Genomic DNA, 22,859 nt, shown 5'->3' on the forward strand with positions numbered 1-22,859 from the left:
AGAGCACATCATGACCTTCTTTCCTTCTTATCCCGCTCCCTCCCTCTCAGCTACTCCCAGGGGCTTTGGGTGGAGTGGCTAGACCTGGGGAAAAAGGGTACCCTGGAGGATGCTGTTAGGTGCAAACTTTCTAATGCTGCTCTGGCAACCTTAGATGCCACAGCTCTGAGAACAATCATCTGGGGTCTCAGCAAAAGGGTAGGGTGAGTAAAATTCACTTTGGGCCAATTTAACTTTTTCTTCTCTCTCCAAAGCCTCCGCGCGCTAAAGTCACCTACTTTAATGCCAAATTGTTCACCCCATATGTCCCATGTCACCTATGTAGCCTACCTTCTCTTGCACCACCAAGCAAATACCAATAACTGACATATATCACTGTCATTGACATTTTGCAGTCATCAACATTAGTACTTGTTGACAGACTCAAGCTCTGTAAAAGATTTGAAGAGATTTATTCTGAGCCAAATATGAGTGACCATGACCTGTGACACAGCCCTCAGGGGTCCTGAGAACATGTGCCCAGTGTGGTCGGGGTGCATCTTGCTTTTATACATTTTAGGTAGGCGTGAGACATCAATGAAATACATTGAAAAAATACATTGGTTTGGTTCAGAAACGTGAGACAACTCAAAGGCTGGGCGGGGTTGGGGGGATGGTTCCAGGCTACAGATAAATTTCAACATTTTTTTATTGATAATTGGTTGAGTTTGTTTAAAGACTTGAGATCAATAGAAAGGAAATATTCAGGTTAAGATAAAAGATTGTGGAGACCAAGGTTCTTTTGAAGTCTTAAAGTGGCTGTCCTTAGAGACAATAGATGACAAATATTTCTTATTTGGACCTTTAAAAAGTACTGGATTCTTAGTCTTTTCAGGATTGGGAGGGCCTGAAAGAAAAAGATCTAGCTACCTTAATAGAGATTCTTTACAGATACACATTCGCCCCTCTCCATGCCCACCCCCCCCACCCCCCCCCAACACACAGAGGACAGCTTTGCAGGACCATTTCAAAATATGGCAAAGAAACATGTTTTGGGGTAAAATATTTTGACTTTCTTCTTTGTCATATAATGTTATGCCAGGGTCAGATTGGAAAGTAAGTCACGGTATATAGGGTTAAAAAAAAACATTCTGATGAGAATTTATGGCATGACTCTCCAGACCCGTTAGATAGGAATTTGTGCAAGCTAAAAAAATCAGAGCTTAGTCCTCAGACTTCAGAGTTTATAAATTGCCTTCATGTGTTCAGCCAACAAAATGCTTGTTGTGTACTGCTAAACATCAGATATTCTGCTAGATGCTTGAGTTTGAAAATGGTTGATACAACAAACTCTTGTGTTCAAAGAAATTTCAGCCTGATAAAGAAGCCAAATACGTGTGCGTGAATATATAAATATAAATATAATATATATTTAATGAGTGGGTGGAAGGCCTTTACAGTTAGATGTAAGACAATTTACAAAGGAGTGAGAAGTCTGAAGTCATACAATTTGTCAGAGAAATGCAAGCAGTTTAGCATTACAGGATTAACAAATGTTGAGGTGGGAAAAATTGTAGAGAAATGATTAGGGGATGAAGAGCATGTGGTAATGCTCTGGGAGAATTAGGAACCATAAGCATGATCATTATTACTTCCATTTTGAGGAAGCTGATTCACGTAGAAAGTCAAGTCAACAGAAATTTGCTAAGGAGCTGTCTCCTTTTAATTTAAATTCTGATTCCCTGAGATCATCTCACTTAAGCCTCAGATGACGGGGGGGATTGTAGAAGACAGCCCTTCCCTGAACAATTAGCATTACAAAAGAGGGCATTCTTCACCCAAATGAATCTTCAATGGATAGAATACCTAAGAGCAATCATTTGTTTCATATTTTCCTTTTGAAAATACTTAATGGAGATACCTTAATAGAGATTCTTTACAGATGCACAGTTGGAAGACTAGTATAATGTGTGTACTTTTAAACACACACAGTTTTTTAAAAATCGTGTCACTTCATCTCTGAATATTTGAACGTGACTATCCTAAGACCAAGTGTATTCTGCTAAACAATCAAACTCAAAAAAGCAGTCAGGTAATTTATAATAATTCACCACTATCTACTATCATCTAATATAAAGGGAATCCTCAAATCTCTACAAGGGCCCCAATATTACACCCCTCCCCAATCTGGGATCCAATCAAAGATACGACATCACATATAGTTTTCAGCTTCTTTGTTTCTCCAAATCTCCTGAATTGCAAATACTTTCCAACCTCATTAGTCTTTCAAGATAACTGACATTTTCAGAGTCCAGAACAATTTTGCTTTTTTTTTCCAGAATGTCCCTTACTTTAATTTGTCCGATTGTTCTCTTGTGATTAGATTTGAGTTCATCACGCTTAGCAAGAAAACTACATGTGATGACCTTCTCCCAGAGTCACACAGCCTATGACATCAGTTGATTCATCACTGGGACTGATGTTTGAACACAACATCAGTAAGACTCTCTCCTCTAGATTTGTCCACTCCAAATACTCTGCGAACCAGGAGGCTGAGGCCATGGGGGCTGCCTTAGAGTTTTCCATTAGAGGGTCAGATCAGTGGATTGAGTATATTATGTTTCTTATATTTTCTCTTAGAAAAAGAAGAAATCTAAATATGTTTTATCGATGTCTAAATATATTTGACCTAATGTTTTCTCATGTGACCATCACAACAGTCCCGCAAATCATAATCATTACTCCATCTCTGATGAGAAAACTGAGAAACAAAAGGCCAAGTGAAATCTCAAGTTCACAGAGTGAGTAATGGCAGATCTGGGACTTGAACCCCTCTCTTCTCACTCTCAATGCACTGTTTTTTCCTGTGTGTGTCTGCTGCACGCTCCTGGGTGTTACAGGGCAAACACATACTGAAAATTTCCTATGCAGTTCATCACCACTAGAGGGAGGGAGAGGATCTCCAAAGTTAACATGTCTACATTCATTTGGGCTAGAAATTATTTGACAAGTCAAACTATTAATGTAAGGTAATTACATACAGAGGAATGAATAAAGAAAAAAAATTGTGTTCTAATTGGTGTCCCCTGCTTTTTTTTTTTTTTTTTGCTGCTAATAGCTTAAAATTGATTGCATGTGCGTTAACTACAGACATAATAGAGGATGATTAAGAACAAGTATGAATACTAAAAAACTACATAATGAATGTCTGACTCATATTTTATTTACAGTGAGCTTTCAGGCAGGAACATGCAGTTGGTTGTTCTTTTACAATGTATGTTATTTACCTGAGGCATAAAGCATGTGGTACATGAACATACAGAACAGATGTTAATTATTACTATTTTTCATGAGTCTATCTCTTCCTTTTTACAAAAGAGATCAGAAGTCATTATGGCACGTGAATTTGGTTTTTATTACCCTGTATTGTTTTAAAATGAAAGGCCTCAACATAGGTTTCTGCACATCGCATCTTTACCTACCACAAATAAGATACCATTGTTTAATTCATCCCTTAAAAGCTCATTTATATGGACAAAAATGGGCAAAGCTAATCTCTATATATTTCAACTGATTATGTGTTATAAAAATAAACCCTAGCTAGAGATAAAATTGGCAGCTTACATTTTCAACTACTTATTTTTCTTAATTACAACTTAAAAAATCATTTAGTGAGAAATAAAAGAAAGAAAGAAATAGGGGCCGGGGGCGGTGGCCCACACTTGTAATCCCAGCACTTTGGGAGGCCGAGGCGGGCGGATCACGAGGTCAGGAGATCGAGACCACGGTGAAACCCCGTCTCTACTAAAAATACAAAAAAATTAGCCGGGCGTGGTGGTGGGCGCCTGTAGTCCCAGCTACTCGGAGAGGCTGAGACAGGAGAATGGCGTGAACCCGGGAGGCGGAGCTTGCAGTGAGCCGAGATTGCGCCACTGCACTCCAGCCTGGGCGACAGAGTGAGACTCCGTCTCAAAAAAAAAAAAAAAAAAAAAAAAAAAAAGAAAGAAATGCAATATTGTAATGTCAACCCTATGAAAACAAGTATCCAGAATGTTCTGGGAAGAGCTCAGTTTGTTCTATAATTTGAAAACCACTGGGAACTGCTAAAGTGAGTAACAAAAAAATCAAAATTTTATTAATATCTAAAATGCTGAAATGGAGAAAATTCAAAGTAGCATTCAGTTCAGTAGGGGAAAATGTGTGATTATATTAGAGTTTAAAAAGAGAAAAATAACAATTTTTATTTCCGTTCTGTCCAGCAGTCAGATGATGTGCAAAGGGCAAGAAGGTTAAATAAATAGATACGATTGTTCCAAAGCCTCAAGTTGCTTGAAGGCAGTGTGAGCACACCTCCTCTAAGGAGAGTTGGGTTGTTACAAAGTACACCCAGGTTGCAGCGATTCACCTTACATGAGGGGAAGATGAAGAGCTCTTCAAATGAAGAAATGTGCCTTGCACATTCTGGCCCATTAAAACACTTTCTGCTCCAAACAGAAGTGGTATTTGCAGGCCCTACTTTGGAAAGTTTTATATATACGTCATGATGACTTCCTCTGACCAAATCCATTTCGTACAATATTGCTATGGTTCTGTATCCTTGGCCTTCGTGGTTGGTGTACATAGATGCCAAGGAATAAAAAGGATAACAGCCATCTGGTTCTCATCTCAACCAAAGAGGCAGGTTTAACTAGAGGAAATGGGTGCATGCTCGTGTGTCAAGTTATTTTTATTAGACCTGAAAGCAGAACCCTGGAATGTTGTACGGGGAGAGGTCATGGAGTCTTTCCTTTGGAGACCTTTAAAACCACAGTAAATTTCCATATTGGTGAGGTGATACTAGTGTGGTTCTGCCTAAGAGAAGGGAAAGGATTACTAAATGAGTCTTTAGGCCATTTCAATGTAATTCTGCAGGAAACTCTAAAAAAGACCCTTACAAATTAATGGTCTTGGTTATGATTTTTATAGCCTTATGTCACCACGAAGGGGTGCTATTGCATTACTTTATGTCCTTCCTGGGAAAATATCTTCAGCATTTTCCAAAAAAAAAAAAAAAAAAAAAAAAAAAAAAAAAAAAAAAATTCCTACGTAGGCTTTCAGCAATCATTTTGGCAGCATCAAGCAGTAATTCATTGTTTATCATGTGTTTTGGAATGACAGGGATCTGGATTAAAATCAATATTTCTAAGATTTCTTTGGATTGTTTACAGGCATACCTTGGAGATATCATGGGTTCAGTTCCAGACCATGGCAATATAGTGAATATTGCAATAAAGCAAGTCTCAATAATTTTTTGGTTTTCCAGTACATAGAAAAATTATTTTTACAGTATAATCAAGTCTATTAAGTATAAACATTATGTCTAAACAATGTACATACCTTAATTAAAAAAATACTTCATTGCTAACAAATGCTAATGCTCATCTGAGCCTGCATCGAGTCCTATATTTTTGGCAGTAGAAGGTCTTTCCTCATTGTTAATGGCTGCTGACTGATCAGGGTGGTGGTTGCTGAAGGTTGGGGTGGCTGTGGCAATTTCTTAAAATAGGACAACAGCAAAGTTTTCCACAACAATTGAACTCTTCCTTTTACAAAAGATTCCTCTGTAGAATGCAATGCTGTTATTTTTTTTTTTTTTTTTCCATCCTCTACCTATGCCAAACCATGTGATGCTGTTTGAGAACATCTTCCCCGGAGTAGAATTAAAGTCATTTCTCTCAAACCCTGACACTGCTTTATCAACTAAGCTTATGTGATATTCTAAGTCCTTTCTTGTCATTTCCACAATGTTCACAGCACCTTTACCTGGGGTGCATTTCATCTCAAGAAACCACTTTCTTTGTTCATCCCTAAGGAACAACTCATCATGTGTTCAAGTTTTATCACGAGATTGCTGCAATTCAGTTACTTCTTCAAGCTCCCTTTCTAATGCTAGTTCTCTTGTTATAATTTATACTTTACCACATCTGCAGTCCACTGAGGTCTTCAGTGCCTCAAAGTCATCCAGAAGGTTGATACCAGCTTCTTCCAAATTCCTGTTCATGTTGATATTTCGAACTCTTCGCATGAATGACAAGTGTTCTTAGTGATATCTAGAGTGGTGAATCCTTTCCAGAAGTTTTTAAGGTACTTTATTTTTTTTTTTTTTTTTTTACCAAATTTATCAAATAAATCACAATCTGTGGCAGCTATAGCCTTATGAAACAGATTTCTTAAATAACAAGATTTCAAAGTCAAAATTACTCCTTGATTCATGGCTTTAGAATGAATGTTATCTTAGCAGGCATAAAAATATTAATCTCCTTTACATCTCCATGAGGGCTATTAGAGCTATTGAGTGACCAGGTGCATTGTCAATGAACAGTAATATTTTGAAAGGAATTTTTTTTTTTTTCTGTGCAGTAGGTCTCAACATGGGCTTTAAATATTCAATAAATAATGTTGTAAACAGATGAACTGTCATCCACACTTTGTTTTTTCATTTCTAGAGCACAGGCAGAGTAGGTTTAGCATAATTCTTGAGGGCCTTAATATTTTGAAATAGTAAATGAACATTGGCTTCAACTTAAAGTCACTAGCTGCATTAACTCCTAACAAGAGAGTCAGCATGTCCTTTGAAACCAGGTATTGACTTCTCTCTAGCTAGGAAAGCTCTAGATGGCATCTTCTTCCAACAGAAGGCTGTTTCTTCTACATCAAAAGTCTTTTTAGTATAGCCACCTTCATCAGTTATTTTAGCTAGATGTTCTGGATAACTTACTGCTTCACTTTGCACTTTTATGTTATGAAAATGGCTACTTTCTTTAAACCTAATCAACCAATCTCTGCTGGCTGCAAACTTTTCTTCCGTAGGTCAGTCACCTACTTCAGCCTTCATATAACTGAAGAGTTAAAGCATTGCTCTGAATTAATCTTTGGCTTAAGAGAATGTGTGGCTGGTTTAATCTTCTGCCCACACCACTAAGACTTTCTCCATATCAGCAAGAAGGGCTGTTTCACTTTTTAATCATTCAAATGTTAAGTGCGGTAACACTTGTAATTTCCTTTAATAACTTTTCCTTTGCATTCACAACTTGGGTAACTATTGGCAACAAGAAACGTGGCATTTGGCCTATGTTGGCTTTTGACTTGCCTTCCTCACTAAGCTTAATCATTTCTACCTTTTGATTCAAAGTGAGTAATGTGCAGCTTTTCCTTTCACTTGAGCACTTAGAGTCCATTGTAGGGTTACTAATTGGACTAATTTCAACATTGTCATGTCTCAGGGAAGAGGGAGGCCTGAGGAGAGGAAGAGAGATGGGGGATATTTGGTTGGTGGAGCAGTGAGAACACATAAAGCACTAATTGATTAAGTTTGCCATCTTATATGGGCATGGTTCGTGGTGCCCCCAAGCAATTACAATAGTGACATCAAAGGCAATCACAGATCACCATAAACAGATATAATGTTTTAGTCTGTTCTCACACTGTTGATAAAAACATACCCGAGACTGGGAAAAAAAAAAAAGAGGTTTAATGGACTTATAATTCCGCAAGGCTGAGGAGGCCTCACAATCATGGTGGAAAGCAAGGAGGAACAAATCATGTCTTACATGGATGGTGGCAGGCAAAGAGAGAGTTCTTGCAGGGAAACTCCCCCTTATGGAACCATCGGACCTGGTGAGACTTATTTACTATCACAAGAACAGCACGGGAAAGATCTGCCCCCATGCTTCAATTACCTCCCAGCGGGTCTCTCCCACAACACATGGAAATTCAAGATGAGATTTGGTTGGGAGATATGGTTTGAGCCAAACCATATCATATAATAATACTGAAGAAGTTTGAAATACTGTGAGAATTATCAAAATGTGACACAGAGACAATAAGTGATCACATAGTGTTGGAAAAACAGTGACAACAGACTTGCTTGACAGAGGGTTGCCTCAAATCTTCAATTTATTTAAAAAAATGCAATGTCTATAAAGCACAATAAAGCAAAGCACAATAAAACGAGGTAAGCTTATGTAACCATTTCTTTAGAAAAATACACATAATCTTTGGATTATTGCTGTGCATTCATTACAAACTGCACTTTTTAAATTTTTCTTTAGGCAGTGATGGGTGATATGGTTCTTACCTTGACCACTGTGAATCAAATTAATGTCTTATGCTATGGTCATATAACCCTTTTGGGGTTAGGATTCTGGTATTAATGAGCAATCGTTAGATCTACAGGATAGTCAGAAAGCTCAGTCTTCTTTGAGAAATGATATGTGGTAAAACAAGAACATTCAGCCTGTGACTCCAGCAATAGTACCTCCTATCCACTCTTCCCTGGCAGGGAGTATGAAAAGAACAAAGCAGTCTACAGTCCTGTGTGTACTTACTACCAACAGTCCTCTGTTTCCCTTTTATCTCGGGTACAATGACAAAGCAGGCTGTCTGTTCCTGACCCAGATGGACTTCAGAACTGTAGCTCACAAATTTGCCCTGTGATGAGCAGAGGACCCCATTCAGGGCTGAGGAAGTCAGGTGAAGCCACAAAGCTTAGAGTCTTAAATCTCCTGAGCTGACTCTAAAAGAGTTTCAGTAAGTAGCTTTCTGCTCTGAGAGCTGTGGGGTACAGAGAGAAAAAAAAAAAGTAAAAAACTTTCATTTCTTCTGACAAGACTTTGATGAGGAGACTGGGGACTTGAACATAATGTAACTTGTAGAGAGTTGGGGCTTTGACGATATATTAGGTTGTGGTATTTGGAGTCGGGGGTTAAAAATGTGTTCTGACATGCCGTACAAAGAAGGGCTATGTTTTCTGGTGTTGCAAGTGAAATTAATTTCAAAAATAGCTGAGGGTTTATTAGTCCCCCCAGAAGTTTAACATCCTTTTATCTAGAAGCTTTGCTGTGGCTGTAGGAAGGGTTAGTGTGTTTGGAAAAATTGACAAGGAATCTTTGTGTTTATATTTGCCCGTTGGGACTTTGACTTGTGAGTATGTGAGGGGCAGAAGTGTGTTAAGGTGCTACAGTGATTAGCGGAGAAGCTAGACACATGCAAAGTGAATCAGCAGAGGGTGCAGGAAAACTGCTCTCAATCCAGAATCACCATCCTATGACCATGACCCCCGACATGTCGTTACTCTGTTGATTTTTCTCCTTTCCTGGAGACCAGGAAGCCCCTCAATATTTGTCAAAAGTGGAATATATGTTTTATCACATATCTTGAACCTCATCTATTTGTAGATTCTCCTGGAGGCAGTATGTTGAGGGAAGAGGAGGTTAAATTTGGTCACAATAGGAGTGTTGGGAAGATCTGTCGATATTTGCCAAAAGCATGAGGTCACCAGTATTCAGGGAATTTGAAAAGGGGGTGTATTTTGAATGTTATATTTCCAGTAACATACTGATTTTAGAGTAGATCATGTGTCAGCAAAGTGAAGGGCAAGCCCCCCGTCTTATGTGTTAACAGGAAAGAAAGGATGAAATTCTTAATATCTATAGTAAAATGAATGTGTATCCATTACTACCTTCTCAAATTACTTAACTAGAAATTTTTTACAAGCCACATATGTCATATTAGTGATTTTTTCATAATTTATTGTTTACTAGTGGTGAAAGAGTTTCCATTATACTTTTTAACAATTTCAACTTTTATTAAACTTTAAAGTATACATATACAGATTTGTTGCATGGGTAAATTGCCGATGCTGAGACTTGAGGTCCCAATGATCCCATCACCCAGGTAGTAAGCATAGTACCCAACAGGCAGTTCTTCAGCTCACACCCCCACCTCCCTCCCTTCGCAGTCTAGTGATCCCCAGTGTCTATTGTTCCTATCTATACATTCATGTGTATTCAGTGTTTAGCTCTGACTTATAAGTGAGAACATGCAATATTTGACTTGCTATTATTGCAATAGCTTGCCCAGGATAATGGCCTCCAGCTTCATCCATATTGCTGCAAAGGACATAATTTTGTTCTTTTTTATGGCTTCCTAGTATTCCATGGTGTATTTGTACCACATTTTTTTAAAAATCAAATCCACTCTTTATGGGCACTTAGGTTGATTCCATTTCCTTGCTATTGTGAACAGTGCTACAATGAACATGTGCATATGTCTGATAGAATGAATTGTTTTCCTGTGGGTATACACCCAGTAGTGGGATTATTAGCTCAGTTTGTAGTCCTATTATAAGTTCTTTGAGAAATCTCTGAGTTGGAACCAACCCAAATGTCCAACAACGATAGACTGGATTAAGAAAATGTGGCACATATACACCATGGAATACTATGCAGCCATAAAAAATGATGAGTTCATGTCCTTTGTAGGGACATAGATGAAACTGGAAAACATCATTCTCAGTAAACTATCGCAAGGACAAAAAACCAAACACCGCATGTTCTCACTCATAGGTGGGAATTGAACAATGAGAACTCATGGACACAGGAAGGGGAACATCACACTCTGGGGACTGTTGTGGGTTGGGGGGAGGGGGGAGGGACAGCATTAGGAGATATACCTAATGTTAAATGACGAGTTAATGGGTGCAGCAAAACAACATGGCACATGGATACATATGTAATAAACCTGCACATTGTGCACATGTACCCTAAAACCTAAAGTATAATAATAAAAAAAATAAAAAAAAATAAACTGCTTTCCACAGTGGCTGAACTAGTTTTTATTCCCACCAACCATGTGTAAGCATTCTCTTTTCTCTGCTCCCTTGCCAGCATCTGTAGTTTTGTGATTTTTTAATAGTCACCATTCCAATTGATGTGAGATGGTAACTCATCATGGTTTTGACTTGCATTTCTCTGATGATTAGTGATCTTAAACATTTTTGTATATGTTTGTTGGCCACTTGCGTGCCTTCTTTTGAGAAATATCTATTCATGTCTTTTGCTTATTTTTCAATGGGATTTTTTTGCTTTTGTTTTTGTTTTTTGCTTGTTGATTTAAGTTCCTTGTAGATTCTGGATATTAGACCTTTGTCAGAGGCACAGTTTATGAATAATTCCTCTCATTCTATATACTGTATGTTTACTCTGTTGGTAATTTGTTTTGCTCTGCAGAAGCTCTTAGTTTAACTAGGCCCCACATCAATTTTTGATTTTGTTGTAATTGCTTTTGGGGACTTAGCCATAAATTTTTTGCCAAAACCTAGGTTGAGAAGGGTATTTCCTGTTTTTTTCTAGGATTTTTATATTCTGAGGTCAGACATTTAAATCTTTAATTCATCTTTAATTAATTTTCACATATGGTGAGAGGTAGGAGTCTAGTTTCATTCTTCTGCATATGGCTAGCCAATTCTTCCAGCACCATTTATTGAATAGGGAATCCTGTCTCCATTGCCTATTTTTGTTAATTTTATTGAAGATTATATGGTTGTAGACTGGGCAAGTTACAAAAGAAAGAGATTTAATGGGACTTACAGTTCCACATGGCTGGGGAGGCCTCACAATCATGGTGAAAGGCAAGGAGGAGCAAGTTCATCTTACATGGATGGCAGCAGGCAAAGAGAGAGCTTATACAGAGCAACTTCTATTTTAAAAACCATAAGATCTTGTGAGACCCATTCACTATCACAAGAACAGCACAGGAAAGGCCTACCCCTATGATTCAATCATCTCCCACCAGATCCCTCTCACAACATGTGGAAATTATGGGAGCCACAAGATAAGATTTGGCTGGGGACACAGAGCCAAACTATATCAAGTACTATGCTGTTTTGATTACTGTAGCTTTATAGTATAGTTTGAACTCAGGCAATGTGATACCTCTAGCATTATTCTTTTTGGTTAGAATTGCTTTGACTATTTGGGTTCTTTTTTGGTTCCAAATGAATTTTAGAATAGATTTTTCTAATTCTGTGAAAAATGATATTGGCATTTTGATAGGGATAGTATTGAATGTGTAAGTTGCCTTAGGCAGTATGGCCGTTTTAACTATACAGATTCTTCCATCCCATGAGCATGGAATAATTTTCTATTTATTTGTATTAGAGAGTCTCTGATTTTTTTGAGCAGTGTTTTGTAGTTTTCCTTGTAGAGATCTTTCACCTTCTTGGTTAGATGGATTTCTATGTATTTAATTTTATTTGTGGCTATTATAAATGGGATTATGTTCTTGATTTGGTTCTAAGCTAGAATATTATTGGTGTATAAAAATGCTACTCGTTTTTGCACATTGGTTTTGTATCCTGAAACTTTCCTAAAGTTATTTATCAGTTCCAGGAGCCTTTTGGTGGAGTCTTTAGGGTTTCCTATGCATAGAATCATATCTTTGACAAAGAGAGAATAGTTTTACTTCTTTTCCTGTTTGGATGTGTTTTATTTATTTCTCTTTTCTGATTTACCCTGGCTAGGACTTCCAGTACTGTGTTGAATAGAGTGATGAGAGTGGGCATCCTGATCTGCTTCCAGTCCTCAAGGGGAGTGGTTCCAGCTTCTGCCCATTTGGCATGATGTTGACTGCAGGTTTGTCATAGATGGTTCTTATTATTTTGAAGTATGTTCCTGCAATGCTTAATCTGTTGAGGATTTTTTATCATGAAGGGATATTGGATTTTATTGAAGTCTTTCTCTGCATCTATTGAGATGAGCATATGGTTTTTGTTTTTGATTCTGTTTGTGTGGTGAATCATATTTGTTGATTTGCGTATGTTGATCCAACATTGCATCCCAGAAATAAAACCTTCTTGATCAACTTAAATTAACTTTTTGAGGTGCTGCTGGATTTGGATTGTTAGTATTTTGTAGTGGTTCTTTGTGTCTATGATCATCAGGGATATTGGCATGAAATTTACCTTTTTTATTGTGTCTCTGCCAGATTTTGGTATCAGGATGAGGCTGGCTTTTTAGAATGAGTTAGGGAGAAACTCTTCCTCCTTGAATTTTTGGAAAAGTTGCAGCAGGAATGATGTCAGTTCTTCTTTGTGCATATGATAGAATCTGGCTATGAGTCCATCTGGTCCAGGTCTCTTTTGGTTGGTTATTTTTTTAATTATTGATTCTATTTCCAAACTTCTTATTGGTCTATTCAGGTTTTCACTTTCTTCCTGATTGAATCTTTGGAGGTTGTGTGTTTTCAGGAATTTATCTATTTTGTCTAGATTTTCTAACTTTTACACAGAGGTGCTCAGAATAGTCTCTGAGGATCTTTTGTATTTCCGTGGGAGCGGTTGTAAGGTCATCTTTGTCATTTCTGATTGCATTTATTTGAATCTTCTCTTTTTATCCCCTTTGTTCATCTAGCTAACGATCTATCTATCAATTTATTTATTCTTTTGAAGAACTAACTTGGTTTCATTGATCTTTTGTATGAACTTCTGGGTCTCAATTTCATTGAGTTCTTCTCAGATTTTATTTATTTATGTATTTAATTCTGCCAGCTATGTGGTTGGATTGATCTTTTTCTAGTTCCTCTCATTGCATCCCTTACACTTCTCAAAACTTAGAACCAATTAATAGCAGTATCTTTGAAGATAAAGTTCTTTCAGTCCTTTTTCTAAAATTTTATTGGAAGAAGGCAATCTTTTCTTCAATATGCTGCATTTTATTAAAGAGAGTAAAAATAAAGAGAAATACTTTTCGTTTCTTTCTTGGATGTTACATATACTTGAATTGCATGATAAGGTATCAGATACAAGGTTGAGGGGCCAAGAGTTATTTCAACCGAAATACTAATTTATGAAATGCATTGCCCATGAAGCAGTGAGAATGGATGTAAATTCGCAGATATATGGAATTTCTGGGTTTAATTCTGGCTCAATTATCCCCTTGCTGAGTTTCATGGACAAATTATTTAACCTTTCTGACTCAGGTGCCTTATCTGAAAAATAGAGGTAATTAAGATGAGCTGTAATTAGAGTCCTAAAGAGTAGAGGATAATGGTAATTTATGATAAAGTAGATTGATGACATCATTGGTTTTCTTATCATTGTTCAATCCTCAAAGGACAATGAATACATTATTTTATTCTTATCCCAGCTAAGAAAGAGAGATTAAGTATATTGTATAAGAAACTTGGCAAGTGTTGTTCAGGGGAAAATGTAGCTTAATAAGTATGGACACAATAACAATTGCTTTTGGAATCATGTTCTCACTTTTGAGGAATGCCTTATAAAAGCAAGTACTTTATTTCAGAAAAAAAAGGTAGAAAAGAAAATATTAGTAACACTGTGTAATTTCCAGTCATGGCCCTAGAACAAAATTAAAACTAACCAGTGAGATGTTTTGCATTAATTATATATGGTGCAGAGAGCATCTTGGTATTTTCAACAATATTACCTACAATGTTCATTAACACACATGATAATTATATTTAATTGAAGTAATTCTATTCACCACCCAACAGAATTTCAAACAAAATTTAAATATTGCGAACATGTTGATAATACATTCTCATTTTCAGAGTGGAGTTTCTAATTGTTTTATTTATTTATTTTATTTTATTTTTTTGAGACAGAGTCTCACTCTGTTTCCCAGGCTGCAGTACAGTGGTGTGATCTCAGCTCACTGCAGCCTCCAACACCCTGGTTCAAGCGATTCTCCTGCCTCAGCCTCCAGAGTAGCTGAGATTACAGGCATGCACCACTATGCCCAGCTAATTTTTGTATTTTTAGTAGAGACGGGGTTTCACCATGTTGGCCAGGATGGTCTTGATCGCCTGACCTTGTGATCTGCCTGCCTCGGCCTCCCAAAGTACTGAGATTATAGGTGTGAGCCACTGCACCCGGCCTGATTTAATTTTTTAATATATTTTATTTTTGACTTTTATCTTTATTCTAATTTGAAATAATGTATTTGCATGTAGAAAGATGACAACCCTTAGAATCAATCAGCCCTGGCCTAAAGCTTTCTGCCCTTTACCACTCAGCTCTGAGAGTTTCAGTTTCCTCACTTGTAACATATAGTCACAAATATTTTGGTAGATACTGTTACATGAACATATAAGATTAGATGAGATAATCTATGAGATAGATAGCACCGGGTTTAACATACTACGACTGTTCAGTTTCCCTCTTCACACTTTCCTTTGTTGCATATTTCTTGCACACAATCAATGAGAGCTTGGATTCATCAGTTTAGCTACTCACTTGCTCCAAGGCATCAAGTCAATATGTCAGCAGAAGTCATTAAATGTTGTTTTTATGAAAATTGCACAAAGAAGTCTCTCCCTTGTTAAGCAGAATGTAACGTGTTTCTTAAGTTTAGAAGTATAGGAAAATCTCTCAGTTTTCTCATAAGAGAATACCAATAAAGCCTAGGAATAGGTAGTTGATTCTGGTTACACCTAGAAAGGGGTTGCAATCTTATAGAGTAGATTCTGTCCAACTACGGATGCCAAGTATGGCACTGCTCCCTGCATTATTCTACAGGCAATAATTTGCATTTTTCTAGAGTTCTAGTGTTCAGTTTTCTCAAGAAATTCTTTTTTAAAATAATTAAGGAATGTTCTGATAAGAAAACCTTGTAAAGATAGTTATTGCAACTTATATAACTTTATTATAAGGATATGATATATTTCATTGAACATACAAAATCAAATTCAATACAGACAAGTAGTTTTATTTTTTATAGTAGAAAGATGAGGTAGTCCATAACTTTCCCAACGTCCCCTCTAATGCAATTCTATTCCGTGAAAATGAGAAATTGATTATTGGCTATCAAAAGATGAGGGTTTGTTTAATAATTCTGAACCTATGCATTCAGAAAAAAAATAAAGCATATATAAAGAGTTTCTCTCATCACTTACATTGCAGGCAAGTTCCATAATTAGATACTTATCCATCCATAAAGTGTTTTTAAAGGTATGATGTATACTATTGGAAATTATTATTCTAAACCATTTCACCCCAGATCTGGCTATAGCTATATAAAAAAATTAAATGGACTACAAGTAGTCCAATAGCAATATATTTCCTCACACTCTGTGTGTGTGCATTTTACATTTGTGATTGTGCATTAGGAAAGTAACACAGCTATTGCAACAAATATAACCCAAAATTTTAGTGCTTTTTTCCTTAAAAAATGTTTTTTAGTCACATAAAGTGCAACAATGTTCCTGGTGGATGGATGTTCCAGATTATTGGACAGACCTGGGCTCCTCCCAACTTGTGGCTCTGGCATTCCTGAGAAACTGTGACTGTTCTACTGAATCTGCTGTTTCAGGCTCATAGATGAGAGGTAGGAGACAGAAAGAATATCACATATGAAAAATTTTTATCTGTCTATCCCAAGAGAGACACAAAGTCAGAATTCAGTTATAAGGCCATATGCAACTGCAAGAGAGAAGGTCCTCAATAAATAATTATTGCAGACATAAATGCATAAATCCTGACAAGAGCAATGGGCCAAAAGCAGATGGAGTGATCACTGATGTGTCTAATATCTTAGGGCTTGTGGATGGGTTATTATATTCAGAGAGAAGCAGTGGAGCTTTACGGATTCTGGAATTAGATCTGGCCATTCCATTCACTGGCATTATCTCTTTGGACAAGTGATGTAACTCTATCAAGCCTCAGCTATTCAATCTGTGGAAGGATAAGAAAAAGAAAATGAGCACTTCTGGTCACATGCTATTTTTCAGGAATGGTGGTAGATACATAATATAAAATACCCATAATCTCACTGCATTTATGCACAACCCCAATTGCAGAGCCACATTCTATAAGACTTAAAAGTGGGGGTTTTGGAGTTAGTTCACTTGAGTTCAGATTCCAGTTCTATCCACTTATTTGCTTAGTCCCTTTGGGCATATTTCTTATTCACAGAGCCTCAGTTCTTCATCCATAAAGTGGGCATCATAATGTCAACCTTATAAGGCTGGTGTGAGTATGAGGAGTAAGTAGGTTAGCATATGTAAGACATTTGGAAGACCGCTGGCAGATTGCTTGTGCTCACTATATGTTAGCCATTGTTTGTATTGTTTTTAGTATTTCAATTATTATTACTACAGAGAAACACTATCTAGTCCTCATTGTTCTTTGACACTTATTGAAGGAGCGAAACCATCCAGTCATTGCAGAGCATGATCTTGAGCTTGAACATGCCTTCTGTAGCCAACTTAGAAAAGCATTTACACTGGTATCATTAGAGAAAGTTCATCATATATTGGTCTTGAAGAAGATACTCCAAGAAAAATAAAAATTGTTACAAAATATAGGCTCTTTATTATCTCCCACTGTGGTCAAAGCATAGCTGTGACACATTATAAGGTCTTTAGTGAATTATCTTACCACAGTGTAACAAATGCATTTAGAATTCTCTTTATTTCGGTAAGTGTGAAAAGCCATGAGTAAAAGCTGTTAAAATGAGGAAGAAGATATGAAAGTAGGAGAGTGTTATAATTTTTTGGCCACTTCAACTTCAATTGAACACTGCCAGTAGCTACAAACTATTAGGAAACACTCACAGCCTCCTGCTTCTCCATTGTCCTGGTTTTATTTTTTTCCCTTACTTGTATTTTATTTCTGAGTGGCTAATGGATCTTAATCTAAGAACTGGAGGTGGAGGGAGGAAAGGAGACTTGTCATTATGGTTTTCATGAAAGCATGGCTTTGTGAAGTTGTGTTGTCATTTCTTCAGGCTCTTAGAAACTGGGTACAAACAGCTTTCAAAAGAATTCCTCATATTTTCAAAAGTAGCAGGCATGCTTCATCTTTGGAATGAGACCTAGGAGTCTTGAATAAGAAAAATAATCTTTCAATTTGAATCAGAAATAGGATGGGTGCCATAAGCTGAGAGAGCCCAGAGTTCTTATGAGAGAATTGTAGGCAATGAGATCATAAAGGCAGTTGTAGCTCTAAGGTCCATATGTTTCAATTACAGATGAAGTTATGTAGACTTAATACTCTTGACAATGGAAGCCATTGACATTTCCAGGCAGATAAATGACATGAAGAAAGCAGTTTCACTAGGAAGAAAACTGGGGTAGTAATAGTCATTTCCTCCCATTCTGTTCTTCCTAATGCTGTTCCCAGTATTATTCCTCTGTTGACTCTTTGCATTCTTTGGAGCATACTACTGAAAGATATCATGGTGGGAAATGCTACTGTGGCTTGTGAACTAGGATGATATCATATGGAAGAGGCATAGGGACAAGCCTGAAATAATTTTCAGCAAGAACTTTTTGGTGGCACTTTACTATTCTACTTCCGAGCCTAAGCTGGTCCCTATCTATAGATGAGAATGATATCATGCCCCACAGGCAATGATCCCTTGAAAGCTTGGTGCTGAGAGAGCCTGAGAGGGAAGAGCCATTTTCTGAGTAATAACTTCAATCACCTTCAGGCTTACAGTGTGTGTTTGTCACAACTATAGAAGCTTCGTGAGTATTGATTTAGAGAAGATGTTTTTAAGCTAGCTGGCATCCTCAATGCTAAAAACCTTAATCAGCATTTAATAAAAAATTCCTTCCAGTTATTTTGACTTGAGCAAATGACATCATAGTATCTTAATGAGAAGTAAGTTAACAGCAAATAACAGCCTTCAGTTTTGGAAATTACATTTTGAGACTTTCAGTTGAGATGCCAACGGAATCCCTGGGTAGGTTCCTTCCACATACGTGTCTCTTTTAGACAACAGGTAGATGGGCCATGCCACCTCATTTTTAGGTGCTCCAAAGGATGTCATTTTTGGCAATGGGTAAACAGCATGAGATGAGAAGCAGGAGAAAAGCCATAAAAGAGAGCAAGATGGAAAATATAAAAGCAGCAAGGAAGGGGGCTATCTTTTGAACTCTTGGCTTGGTAGGTCACAAACTAGAAGTAAACGGCTTGCTCCTGTGCTGATTTTGGGTTTCTCATAAAGAACGTTCATTTTTTTTTTCTGCCTTTTCATACTGACCTCATACATATTTGAACAAATTTGGTTAAAAGGCAAAATGATCAATCTCTTTTGAGGAAGTCCAATTATGAGAGAAGTCTAGTCAATTTATGGGCAAAATTACAAGTGTTATTTTGATTACTTGGGGAGTAAGTGTCGGTTTGGATTTTGGAGGAAAAGGGTCAGGCTTTAGGTCAATGTGACTCAGACTTGGAGTCACAGAATAAAAGGAGATTTTATTTAGATGGTCTGGTCAGAAAGACACAAACTCCAATACCTGTGGCTGCTGCCAAGGAGAGAATGGAAATCAGTACTTCCTCATTGTGATAGAATCAAGTGTGGCAAATATTTTTTTGTGCTCTGTGAAAAGTTTTATTACCAGTGAGATGCAAAATGGCAATCGGCACTTTGCTTCTGTGTGCAGATCACAATTAGGATTAGGGTGAACTGGAAAGGCGAGCCCACTAAAAAGGGCAGAGAAATCTCTGTTCCAGCTCATTGTTGCTATGCTTCTCTCTCTCTCTCTCTTTTTTTTAAGAGAAGCCAAAATTCAGGCTCTGTCAGCCTTACCTTTTCTCCCCACCCACCAGCTCTCACCTTTCTCTTCTCTCTTACTATGTCATCTCCTGATTCGTTTTTTCCACCGTGGTTCAAAAATCTTAAATATGGTTTTTTTTTGTTTGTTTTTTTTTTTTTTGAGACGGAGTCTCACTCTGTCACTCAGGCTGGGGTGTAGTGGCGTGATCTCAGCTCATTGCAACCTCCGTCTCCTGGGTTCAAGCGATTCTCCTGCCTCAGCCTCCAGAGTAGCTGGGATTACAGGCACCTGCCACCATGCCCAGATAATGTTTGTACTTTTTGTAAAGATGGGGTTTCACCATGTTGGCAAGGCTGGTCTCGAATGCCCGGCCTCAGGTGATCTGCCTCCCTCGGCCTCCCAAAGTGCTGGGATTATAGGCATGAGCCACCACAGCCGACCAAATATGCTGCATTTTATACAAAACACAACTGTGGGTGTGATATGTTCCACAGTTTGGACCCACTGGTCCGTTCTAACCTGAGGCCAAGATAAGTGATGTGACTTGCCCAGAGCTAGCAAAATAACTGGCTCCAGAACAGAATTACTGGGATTGCCAGCATGTTTCTCCTTTTGTAATGTACTTATACTCATTTTGGGAAATGCATTCTAGTGGAGAAAAAACATATTTTACAGGTACTTCCCCAGTTCAATTCAAAGTTATAAAACTAAAAATGTTTTTTAGCTGTTTAAACAATTATAATTTGTCTGTTCTTGAGTATTAGTATATTTTGCTTGCCTATGAGCTTTCTTTTCTTTTGCTGGATAAACCACATGTTTACTGAGAAGTGGCTCTCCCTCATTTATCTGTGGTCAAGCCCATGTATACTATTAAAAACCAATATTTTATAATGAAATTAAACTTGAAATTGTATTAATGATAATATAAATGATCAAGATAATATACTTAGTGAAAGATATCAATACCTTTGTTATAATTGAATTTTATCTTGTAATACTGCTTGTTCCTTCAGGGAATATCTCTTTAGAAGGCCTTCTATTTATAGAATTCTTGCTCATTTAAAAACATACAAAATTAACTCAGGAATCTGCTCAGAGGATTTTTTCTTTATTACAAACAATTAGCTTAATCAATTAATAGCTGCAATTGTAGTTGCAGTCATTACTAGGTTTTATTACTGAGAAATAAGTTCTGTCTTCTTTATTGGAAAATAATATATCACATTTTTTTCTATGGTCATTTTTACTGTCCAAGGCCAAATACTTTATAATCATAAAATAGTCAAAAGTCAAATCAAGAATCATATATTGCTTTTTAAAGATTATACCATGGTTCTGTATGGGGACACAAACATAGTTTTTAAAATATATTTTAGCGTGAATCAGTTTGCTTCTGAAAAGCCTCATCTTACAATGTAATATATAAGTATGTTGCATCACATGTCACTTATGCTTATTTTAGATATTCTTCACAACTTTATACAAATTTCAATGGGACAAAACTTTTAGCCAATTTCAGACACACAAGAATTAAGTTACAAATCAAGTCTTTTTCATGCAATATTATAATTTTTTCTGTCATTTTATTTTCTTGTACCTTTACCCATAATAATTTACTTACTACACCTGTATGTATGCTCCGTATACATGCATAAAGAAGAAATACCATGTCACTCACACCTCCGTGGATGGTGTGCTGCTGGATGGGTAGGTTTTCATTGTATGTCTGGTCACACATAGTCTTTCACCAGAGAACATGTGCTAAATGATATACATTTCCAATTTGCTCTTTGCATTTGCTCCTAAGAGATACAAAGTTAACATTCTATTCTGCATTTGTATTAGTTGTCATCTTGTAATATGCAAATGTGATGTATTTTCTAGATTTTGAAATTTCATTCTCTAAAATTTCGCTGCAGCAAGAGTTTGTAAAATGATGGTTTCACGCAACTAGCATCTTATTTCATGGAGGGAAGAAAACCATTCCTGGCCTTTTTCACGGGTGAAGACTTTCTCCCTGGCTTTTTCTCCTAATGCAATTCAGTGTATCAGCTAACACTTTTATGTAACTCAAGAGACACTAACATCTCACCATACGTGTGAATATACTTAGAGAAGCATAAATATGTATGGAAGGATTACTGTACTATATTTGTCTGCTACCATGAAACTGAGGAAAACAGGGTTTACTGAAATGATCTGCAGTGTGGCTGATGAAATAAAATTTTAAAGATTTACCTTCAGAGGGACTTCTTTTGATGCTGTACCCAGAGTGGGCAATGTATTTCCAGTACACAAGTATATGGAGGTTCTACCAGTGAGTAAGCTATTTGGAGGTGAGATAAGATGGAACGGACATGGTGATTACACAGTGCCTTGCCCACTGTGGGGAAACACTGTGGTTATTGTGCCTAGAATCTTGATAATAATGAAGATGAAGACAATGGTTGTGATGACAACAATGACAAATAAAAAGGTCAAAGTTTCATTTATCCATCAAAGTTTTGATTAGTAGTTTTAAGTCCTCTTATCTTTCAGCAGCAAACTTAACAGCCTTTATTTAATCAAGTGCACTTCCCATGTCATGGGCTATATGAAGGGAAATAATTGTGCTTGTGTATATGTGTTACTCATAATTAGCTGTGAGGCAATCTGCTATAATACTGAGTGCAGTTTTTATTTAGCATGTGATATATTTAGTCTTGAATTGCAATTCTAACTCTGCCTTCTATTAGGCATGTGATGCTATACGTGTAACTTAATCTCTTCAAGCTTCATTTTATCATCTGAAATATAGCAATAGTGCACGCTTAAGAGTTATTAAGTTTTAAGGGACTTGAGATATGTTCAGGGCTCATAGAGTGCCTGGAACATGGTTATGTGCAATAAATAATGGTTGTTGGTATTATTACATTGTTGATATTGCTATATTTATTTTATAGATTGTGATAATCCCTCCCTCCAAAGTCACATGATAAAAGGTGCATATAACTTGCCAATTTATCTTAGAACTTTTATGATGTCACTGAAGAATGTTTTGGGATAATTCCTTTAGATCAATCAAAAATCTCAATATATGGCACCTTATTAACTTTAGGCCACCACTTTTTCTTGAATGACATTATTGACACATATATTCTTTAAGACGCTTTTGCAATTTTATTTCTTAAGTAACATGTTAACCTGTAAGATGATTCGGTGATTTAATCATAAATATATAATATATGCACATATGTGTAAATATGCATACAGATACATGCACCCATTTATAAATATATGCAAAATGGATAGACTGTACTTGAAATAATTTGCTAAGACAAAAATCTGCCTGACTTCACTCAAAATCTCAATTGATTCTTTACTTGCATGTTGTGCCCAGTATGCATGGACAGAGAACGGGAAGGGTCAGATCTTGAGAGAATGTTTCTGCGCCCTCTTGAGTTAGTGTAACCTCTTATCATTAACTAGAATTTGGGTATCTCTCAAAATATGGTGCTCAGCCTATCACCCATCAAAATCACTAGGAAGCCTAATAAAAC

General features: G+C 36.9%; 1 protein-coding gene and 1 long non-coding RNA gene across 7 annotated transcripts in view; one reads left to right on the plus strand and one right to left on the minus strand.

Annotated features, from left to right (window-relative positions):
- Positions 1-22,859, plus strand: part of NYAP2 (neuronal tyrosine-phosphorylated phosphoinositide-3-kinase adaptor 2) — a 330,902-nt gene that overhangs the window by 270,833 nt on the left and 37,210 nt on the right. The window lies entirely within an intron of this gene.
- LOC134737478 (uncharacterized) lies at positions 15,636-21,691 on the minus strand. Its single transcript, XR_010122438.1, has 3 exons — positions 21,559-21,691; positions 20,999-21,122; positions 15,636-16,489 (listed from the first exon to the last, which is right to left on the minus strand). It is a non-coding gene; the product is annotated as an uncharacterized lncRNA (long non-coding RNA).

Source organism: Symphalangus syndactylus, chromosome 8 (assembly GCF_028878055.3).
Source record: "Symphalangus syndactylus isolate Jambi chromosome 8, NHGRI_mSymSyn1-v2.1_pri, whole genome shotgun sequence".
NCBI classification, from domain to species: Eukaryota; Metazoa; Chordata; class Mammalia; order Primates; family Hylobatidae; genus Symphalangus; species Symphalangus syndactylus.